Source organism: Lactuca saligna, chromosome 4 (genome assembly GCF_052625555.1).
Source record: "Lactuca saligna cultivar CGN05327 chromosome 4, ASM5262555v1, whole genome shotgun sequence".
In the NCBI taxonomy this organism is placed as follows: domain Eukaryota; kingdom Viridiplantae; phylum Streptophyta; class Magnoliopsida; order Asterales; family Asteraceae; genus Lactuca; species Lactuca saligna.
In genome coordinates, this window is record NC_136420.1 from 56,528,211 (window position 1) to 56,538,975 (window position 10,765).

Sequence of the window (10,765 nt, forward strand, 5' to 3'; positions counted from 1 at the left end):
TATAAACATGTGTTATTTAAAATAGAAACCGGCATATAATAAGTTTTCACTATATCCATAAAAACTTTAACATAACCAAAAAAAAAACGAGGCTAACAACATTTCCAATGATTTTTCTTATCAAAATTATTTGTTTTTCTATGTTAGAGTTATTAATGTACCCTTAATGATTAATAAAAGTAATATCTAGTAATCCAGACATATAAATTTCAACCGATCCGGAGGGAACCCGATTGATCCGTCCCAATCAGAGATGATTATTCCTCACAAAAACATGTATTAGTCGGAGATTCCTATTATGCTAAGACTTGGTATGGGGCCTGGTTTACCAAATTATGTTTGCAATTCCAAGAGTTTGTCGTAATTACTTCATTCGATGGTCTTTATAAGAACTCTTCACCTATCGTTTTGATGCATATTAAATTTTATGATGTAAAACACAGTCTGATTATGGTCAGAGTTTTGATTTCTTTTTAAACTTGATTTATTTATTTATTTATTTATTTATTTATTTATTATTATTATTATTATTATTATTATTATTATTATTTGCATAAGTTGAGTTTATTATGTAGATAGATTGAAAATGAGTCAGATTGATCGGGAAAAAAGTTAAAATCTAAAGAAGAGGGGATTCGATTTCCAACATCTAACGGGGATGGGGATGAGATCGGGAAAAAAGGCAAAATCTAAAAGAGAGGGGATTCGATTTCCCGCATCCGACGGGGATGGGGATGAGGATTGACATTCGAGGATGGGGATATAGATGATCGACCTTACCGCATTTACATCCCTAGTAATATCATGTTCTCATTTTAACCAAAACATGTTAGTTATCTTTCCCAACCATCGTCTATTAGTACAGACTAATAATCGCTTTTACAAGAATGAAATAAAAGAACATTCTAGTTTTTAAAATAGTGTAATTCTTGATAAATTATAAGAGTCGTATATGAATGTAAGATTGCATGGAGTTACTTTTATTAGGATAATTTATAAGTTATGAGGTTAGATATTACATATACTACATAGTTACTATATACTGTAGTGTTAGTAATTTTTGTGTCACCCACCATTTTATGTAATTAGAATAACATGCATACAAAATAAGGATTTAACTATGCTTTAATTCAAGGAAGGTGGTGCAGAGTCCATATTTGTCTATAAGAGGAGTTTGATCATGAACACAACGAAACACAAGGAAAAAAAGTCGGGCTCCCTTGTGGGGTCCAAGGGGTAGAGCGATTGTCAATGGTTTGCTTAAAAGTACCTCGAAGCTATTTGACGGAAATTTAAAGTATGAATGTAATGGAAAACATCATCATAGTAAAGCATCTTGAAGAAACATACATAATTTGGGTATTCTAGAAGGCAACTCAAAGACAGCTCAAGCTACATGACAAGCATCATGTTAACTGTGTAATTTTCTACAAACAAGTTTGAAAACTACAAACAATGATGGAACTTCAATCTTTCCTTGGGGAAGGGGGGATATAATTTGTATAAAAATTAATAATTGGTGACCAGGAGAGTTATAATCAAAATTTTATATTCTTAGCCTAACATGTATAAAATTAAAATATAAGGACTACTTCTGCCAAAACAATCTCCGCCCATGCTACAAAGTCCACAAACTTTTGTTAACCTTATCCAATTTTCGTGTATATATATATATATATATATATATATATATATATATATATATATATATATATATATATATATATATATATATATATATATATATATATATATATATATATATTTCATCTAATTATAACTTTTTTATGAATTCAGACATCTCATATACTTTTCTAAGCATGATCTCTATTTTGTGTCTAACACTTTGGTGTTCCTCATATGTAGACATTGGATTTCTTGGCAACCCAGTATAAATGAAATATCAATTCATATAGTCACTATAAACCAGATATTTACTATAAACAATATGTGAGCTATCTTTAGTAAGCCTATAATTCAATAATTCAAAAGATAAATGGTAGGAAGTAAAAAAGTTGAAAATTAAAGGGTTGAAAGCATAAATTAAGAAAAAAAAAAGAATTTCACATCTCCGTGAAACTCACCTTTCCACCCAAATCTTCCCAAATCTTTAGAATTGTCCAAGGCCAACTCTCATGGGTCCCACAAAGTACACATATTTAGCCAATCTGGACCCACCCATCACGTGTATGTCACGTGGTGAACCTGCAAACACTCTGTTGTTTTTTCATTCTGAAGCTTCTGAGTTGAGTTCTGTTTTCTGCAAGTTAAAAGGTGAAACCCCACACTCATCAAAAAGCCACAACATCCACACAAAACTTTCCATCTGCAACCTTTGAAATGGTAAAACCCTAGCTCCCCACACCCACTACCCCCACCCACACACACTTCACACTCACTATGTGTACTTTTTTTCTTGAAAATTTGTATTTTGTTTGATTGATATTTAAATCGTCTATACAAAAAAAAAAAAAAAAAAATCGTATGATTTACAACATCAACCCTTATTAGAGAAATAGATAGAGTGTTTGGATGTGTGTTTTTAATCATGGTGTTCGATAATCAAAATTAGATATAGACAATTTTGAAATTGGACTCGATTATGAGCCTTCATTGATAATAGAAGTGAAGTATATAAAAAAGATGCCATGATATGCTGTCATGCATATTATATTAAGACTATGTACATACCGAAATGTGTCATATCACATGTGATCATAATGTAGAAATGCAAATGTTTTAACATAAGATTTAACTTCTGGTTTGTTACATAAACATTGACAAGATAATATTGATATCAGAAGCTGTAGATATCTATTTGTCATAGAGTCCTATACATCGTCCTTTCTGCTTTTCAAAGACGAACAAATAGAATCATAAAAGGAGTTATTCAAGTACAATAATAAATTTTTGTAGATAGATAAAGTTTTGTTTATTATTTATATATGGTTAGGATGATATATGAATATGATTAGATCTCATTTGCTTAATAAAAGATGGGTAGAAAAAGTAGTTATAATAGTGAGCCCAAAAATATATTCTTTTTTCTTTTATATTTATAGTAAGTAACAATGTCATTTAATCACATCAAAAAATTGCATAATTTTCACAATTTTCTGTGAAAAACTAAAATATAATACGTAATAAAGATGGATCTAATATTTTCCTTCATTTTACATTCCAATAGAAAAGAGTAAACAACGTAAATGCTCTTCTTTTCTTTCTTGCCCATCCCAATTGAAGCATTTATTGTTGTTAGTGAAAGATTTCCAAAAACAATTACACACACGCTCACAATACTTCAAGATTTTAACAAAATAGATACAAAATGTCTGTTTATATACACTAAATCTATGGAGGGTAAAGATGGACAAAGCCCTCGAAAATGAAACTTACCCTTATTTGGTTGTTCAAAGTCTGCCTATCCAAAAGGTAGATCATAACTTCATAATGTCATTAGTCACATTTCTACCTACAAATCAATGGTAGTAAGCTTATCTTAGCTTTTTAACATGCTCAGCCGTTATAAAACTCACTTTCTTTATCAACATGGAAGCATAATTTCTTTGCATTGATTGTTTTTAACTTAAGTTGAAGCCCTATGCAACAACTTTCATGATACAAGAAAAGAAAGGGGAGAGGGGGTTGGGGGTGGGTGGGGGTGTTTCTCATACATGTTGGAAGGTTGAGAGACATAGTTAAGATTTAACATGCCCTTTTCATCCTTTGAAGAGGGGAAGACACCCTAAAATGTGAAAAGATAAGTGATTTGAAAGAGACCTCTCTTCAAGTTGATGAGATTAGAATCTTTGTTTGGGCCACTCTCAATGACTTGGTGGTGTGTGTTGATTGTATTGCCGCAAGCTAGAATTGTTTAAAATTGGAGATACTGATTTTTACATTGAAAAAAAATATTAATACAATATGTGTTGAATTGTTGAAAGTATGTCTTATTGTCTTTAGTTGAAAACAATGTACGAAAATTTAGCCAACTGCATGTGTCTTAAACATTATATGAGTAGGCATTAATTTGGGTTGATTAGTGTTCAATAATTCTATGGTGGTAATCTATGGTCCATGAACTATTGATAAAGATGATAGACAATAATAGTACAAGTTAATTCATAGTAGCAAGTTTTCAATATGCATATATATTACAAAACATATTTTTACAAGATGCCACTATTCAATATAAAGTTTGAATGATTGTCGTAAGCTAGCAGAATGGTTTCTTCTAGTTAAAGAATACCACACATGGAGTGACATAAGCGGTGAAGTAAGAAAATAAAAACACGTTTATTGGCTGTAAAAACAGTATATAAAAATAAAAGTAGGGTTATTAACACAAAATCTGATAAAGTTTGTTAAAAAAGAATTTATATCCTAAAATCATTTTTAGGTAAGTTAAAATGGAAATTTTCTATTTATTTTTTACTATTGCTTTTGACACTATTTTCATATGTATTTATGTATAAATACGTATTTATACACTAACACTGTTTAATTAAACAATGTATTTATATTTTTAAATGGTTTCAATCATTTTAATTCAATAAACTTTTTCGGATATTTTATTTTAGTTATTATATTTTGTTTAAGCTAAAATTGGCTACTAAGCTTGTTTATTATTTTATTTTAGTCAGTGTAACATGTGATAGTCGATGTCTAACATGAAACAACATTGTCAAATATATAATTAGTCATTGATCTTTACTTAGTGTTTTATTTTAGTCATTGTACATTGTTTAAGCTAACATTAGTCACTGAACTTATTTAAAATTGCCATTTTTTTAGAACAACAACATTATCATTAAAACAACCTAGCTAGTGGCTAGCAAAAAACCATAAAATTAAGGTAGAATTGGATTAATCATTTAAGCATTGCAATTCTTAGAAGCCTTAGTGTTTCTACCTGAAAACCAATTGAAAGAAAAGAAACAATGTTATCAAAAATGATCTCCTTTGGGTAACTTCTTTGACAAAAAATGAGTGCATTTGGGTAGGTCCAAAGAACCAAAATGGTTGTCATGAAAAGCAAATCAATAATCACATATTCCATGTTAGAGGTAGGCCTATTATCAAGCCACTGAAACATGTGTAGTCCGTAGTCAAACCAGGGAACCACCAAATCAAGCCAACTCATTACCTTCTTCCAAATGTCCAAGGAAACTGAACACCGAAAAAATAAGTGAATGATAATTTTTGGAATACTACGAAAAGAAGCACACAAAACTAAGTTCATATATACCCCTCTGTCCACTAAACTGCACTTCATAGGGATACGGTTCAGTAAAACATGCCAAGTAAGAATGTTAACCTTAATATGGACATACTTATTCCAACAAGTATGAGAAGCACCATTAGCAAGACGACTACATCCAAAAACAATCTAGTCGAGTTCACCGAATAAATCCAGATGGTTTCAACCAAGGTTGTCAAGATCGGGATCCTACCTAGAATCGTTTTTGGGTTTGCAAGATCGGGATCGTAAAATCGGGATCGAGATCTTAAGATCCCGCAAAATATAATATAAATTTAATTTATGATATTTAATCATGAAAAATATTTCAAACATTTAATTTTTCGTTCAAAAATTATAAAAACATCAAAATATTAGTCATAAGTCACAATAAAAAATGATAATGATAAATTGGTAAATGATAAAAGACATAAAGTGGTAAAAGAAATTTCATTTGCAAAAAAAAAAAAAAAAAAAGGTAGGATCGGATCGGATCTCGATCCTACGATCCTACCTACGATCTTACAATCCTACCTGCGATCCTACCCCAAATACGATCCTTTTACGATCCGGATCGTTTTTCATACCTAGGATCGTAGGATCATACGATCCTACGATCAGGATCACTATTTTGACAACCATGGTTTCAACTCCCAACCATAACAATCCAGCTTAAATGAGAGTTGAACCTGCTCTAACAAATTCATTAACCCCGAGAGCTGAAACGAATCTTCACCACTTCTACTAGGGTGACCCCAATAAAAGCTCCAACTAGCATATGACAAGAAATCTTTGAATATAAACTCCTACCGCAACATCCATTTTCTGATGTGTAACTACTGTAGCTTTAATCTGTTTAAATTACCAAAAAATGAAAATTTGTGACTTTAACCCAAAAGCATGGGGCACTTCTTATTGGGCACTAGGCGCTTACGACCCAACCTAATTATTACATTTTAGGGTTTGATGAGTAGTTAAATACATATATAACCAATATCACTCTTAAACAAACACAATAGAAAACCTATCTCTCTCACTCTCTCTACCATTTTGGAGCTTGAAATCTCTTTTGGAAGCTTACTCTTCATGTTTTGGTGTGAAGCTTGAAGATCAAGTTGTTTGCAAATTGTTTAGGGGAAGAGATCAAGTGTAGATCTAACATAGCTACCTCATTTATGGATCATTGTGAGTAAAAAGCTTCAATATTGACTTCTAGTTTAGTATATCTTGCTTATGGTTAATTTTTATGTTTTAGGTCCCATTTTGGTGGTGAGATTGGAGTTAAGATGACTCTAGCTCCTTCTATACAATAAGGATGATCATTTGGACATTTTGTAGTTCTAAAGTTACTATCTTGAGATTGTCCTTGGAGTCATGCATGTTTTATGAAGTATTTGTGTCATTTTGGAATTGGTAATCTAGATCTACTAAGTTTTGGTTGGTCTTGAAGGATAAAGTTGGAAGATTTTCTCATTTAGACTTCATGAGAGTTCAGGTGATTGTTTGATTAAATGTGAGGTGACTTTTCTTACTACACTATTTAAGATGTTAGCCGTCTTTGTGACTCTTACATGCATGTTGGGACGGGGCCCATTTTGTATGTTGGGCAGGGCCAATTATATGAATTGGGTAGGTCCCGTTATGTATGATCAGCGGGTCCCGATACATGAGTTAGGCAGGGCCTGTTATGCTAATTAGGAAGGGCCCATTATGTTTGTGGGCGAGGCCCGAATGGTTATATGTTATTTTGAGGAACTCACTAAGCTTTGTGCTTACAATTTTATGTTTAAATGTTTTAAGTACCCCTGTTTCCAATAGAAAGGGCATGGATTGTTCAAACTGCATCCCCTAAAGTTTTATTCTGCACTATCTTTTTATGATTCACAATGATGTTTGAGAATAAATTAAACTTTGATTGTCTTTTGAACAAAGGAATGAATGTTTGGGGTTGTTTAAAAATGAAATTTTTACTTGGTATTTTTGGGATGTTATAAGTTGGTATTAGAGCATTGGTTTGATGAATTCGGGCACACTTCGTACTATGTCTAGACTCAAAATGAGGAGTAATAAAATCTTTTAAAACAAAACAATTTTATTTCTAAAGAGGCTTTTATACAGAAAGGAGATATGATGCGTCCAATCAGCCTAGCTCAAATAAGTGATTCCTAAACTACCCATACATGAATGTTATGTTTTTTTAAGCTATCATAGGGACTTCATGCTAGTATAGGGCTAAGGATCTACTCAAGATGCATGCTAGTATGCTTTATATGAGAGATGCCTTTGTATGCATTTTATGTGATTAGGTACCTTAGAGTTTGTGTTGATATTGGAAATTATATGATGAATGTGCAGGTCCCAAACCCTTTATAGATTTGTAGGTCAAATATAAACAAGAAAGAATAATGAAGAACAAAGAAGTATTGGTAAATTGTTCTTTCACCAAGAAAGGATTTGTTTTCTACAAGAAAATGGGTTGTCACAATGACAATTGACACAAAGCCAATGACGACACCAAGCCACACATTAGGGTTTCACTCTAATGTGGTATATATACAAATCTAATCTATAGAACCCATTCAATCAGTGGATTGTATCTAATCTAAATATAAATTGAACATGTAAATAAGGAGTGGATCAGATCAGATCTTATCCAAATTCGGATATCAGCACAAACACATCAAAAGGTGATCAAAGCATCAATTTCAACATCATAAATATCAGTTTTAGCTTCAGTCATCAGCGTCAGGTTCAAGTTGATCAGCTTTAGTTTTAGCAAATAGTAAATAACCATCAGTGAGTGTTACATACTAACCAGTCTTTAGTAGATGGTGTCTTCATGCCTTTGGTGTTGATAAAGTCTTCAGGGTCTTTCGTTTATTATGGGATGTTCTTCAGTCTTCAACATATGAACTTCAATCAACATATCTTCAGATTAACTAACTAACTATAAATATAGTGTATATATTTTGCATCATCAAATCTATACAATTGAGTGACCCAATAATCTTCCTTATTTGATGACGTCAAAACTAAACTAATAAACCATAAGATAAATACAACTGAAGTAATATACTGATTTCTGCTCCCCTGTAGATTTAACTCCCCCTTAGATAAACAACATCTGAATTTTGCTCCCCCTTAGATTAACGACCTTCTTCTTTCAAGAGTGTCTGCTATTCAGGGAATGATCAAGTAATAACATAGCAGAACTAGACATTTCCTCCCCTTTTTGACAAAATCAATAGGTATTTCCTTCTTTTTGATTTTTTTAAGAAGACAACAAATAACCTAAAATAAAAAGAAAACATCAAACAAAGTTAGAGGATAAGATATGTGTATCACATTATTGTGTTGTTGCAATAGTAGATCATTTACACAAAATTGCAAAGTCTTGTCAGTGTATGGTTTTATACGTTGAATCATTAACTTATTATATTAGAAGAAAAATGGGGAGAGTGGATAGGTGCGTGTAATATATCACGATACATGATATACCCATCGGCACAAAGTTTTCAAGTTCTTGTCAGTGTCTAGTGTTTGACACTAAATTATAAAACTTTTAATAAGAATGATAAGGGAAGGAATGGGTTGGTGCTTGTGATAGGCTACGGTACATAGACTAACCATCGACATAGAATTTTGAACTTTTATCCATGTGTGGTATCTGACAGTAAATCATCAGTTTCTATAAAGAAGACTTGTCAAAGAGAAGTAGGATGTCTCAATCATGTTGAGGTGAAATCAGCGTGAATCATTGACAGTGATAACCCATCAACAAGAAGTGGTTTAATCATTGCATCATATACTTAGTTGTAGTATGGAATTCAAGATTTACCATCAATTTGTTATAGTACCATGTCATACCTCAGTCTAGGAGGTTAAGGACATGATTAAACCTTTTTCATTTTAAGGACCAGACAAGTATCTATTGTGATGATGACTATGCAATCAAGGTAAGCCACTGGGTTATGCTCGATGTTTCAGTAGAACGTAAGACTTGATACATATGAGAAGCATGCTTCCAAGGAAGAAAGTCAAGTAAGAGATGATTAACCAAGAAAATAAACACCCAAGCCTTTCTATAATTTTTTGATTTGGACCAGACAATCTCACTTTGAAGGTTTAGACAATGCTAGACAATCAGCGTGAGATGGTGACTCAATATTCTCAGCAGATGGTCTCACTGATGAAAAACTTAGAGAGATTTAGGCACATACAACAACATGCTTCTTCGGACACTATCTAGTCATAAGTTACATATTTTACTCAAGACATGCAACTGTAAAAACAAGAGAGGTACAATGATTTTTTGAATGAGTGGCCATACCAGATGAAACATATGTTTCACCTTCAAAAATCATTACTACCTTCTTTTCAATTTTCAGCTCAGTTGCCTTGGTGAAACAAGATTGCTCCCCATACTCAGCTAGAGACACTTGTAAACAAAGTGCATGATCATCATGATAGTTTAAAGTGATGTAATGAAATTGAAAATCAGGAACTAGATGTATATTGACACATTAGGTAGACGATCACCAAGACCCACTTGAAACTATATAAAAACATCACATGATCAAGCATCCATGCTATCTCTCAATTATCTTCAAATCAGTGCCTGAAACCAAAGATCTTTGAACACACAATAAATACATAAATATTAGGAGCATTAGGGGTAAATAAGTTCTAATGTTCATCGATAATTTAAACATCAAACACATCGTTAAATTTGTCCCCTGTCATGAATAATTCAGGCCATTTTGTTACTTCATCACATTCTCCGCTTTATATTTCTATCAAGCAAAAAATCATTGTTAAGAAGATCTACATGACACTGGTTTTTGAATGTTTAGATAAAAATAGAATAAACATAAATGACAAAATTTAAAACAACTAAATTTTTAACTATTACGAATGAAAATCTACAGAAGAAAATTTGCCTTAAACGAAAATTAATTACAACTTAAAAAAAAACTTATTGAAATAAAAATCAAAGACAAAATTTTAACGAACTAAGTAAAATCAACTAAAATAGTTTAAGAGAGTCTAATTATGACAAGACAATATATAACACAACCTTTTCAAAAGTTTGCATTTTGACATGAGATGAGATGGAAAAACCCACAAGACTTGCTGACATTGCTTTTCAATGACCCTCTTTTTTAATTTAACTAAAAAATGAATTAAAACTAGGAAACTTAAAATGATTTACCACAATAATTTACATCACACATTTCTTCGGTGAGAGAGACAACTAATATGGATTTTTAAAAGTCCAGACTCTCTCACATAATTAGAAATTAACAAACCACTTTAGGAACCCATTTGAGATTGGGTTTAGAAACATACCTTTCTTCTTTAGAATGCCTTTAATTTGATGAACAAATATCAGCTACAGGATTATGAACTCCCTTTTTATTTTTGTATGTTTCTACGACAAACCTTCCAATACACTTCATATTCCAATTCTTTCGTCTGACTTCTCTACATTGCTTTGTTTCAGGTTATGAATATGATCTCTTGGGA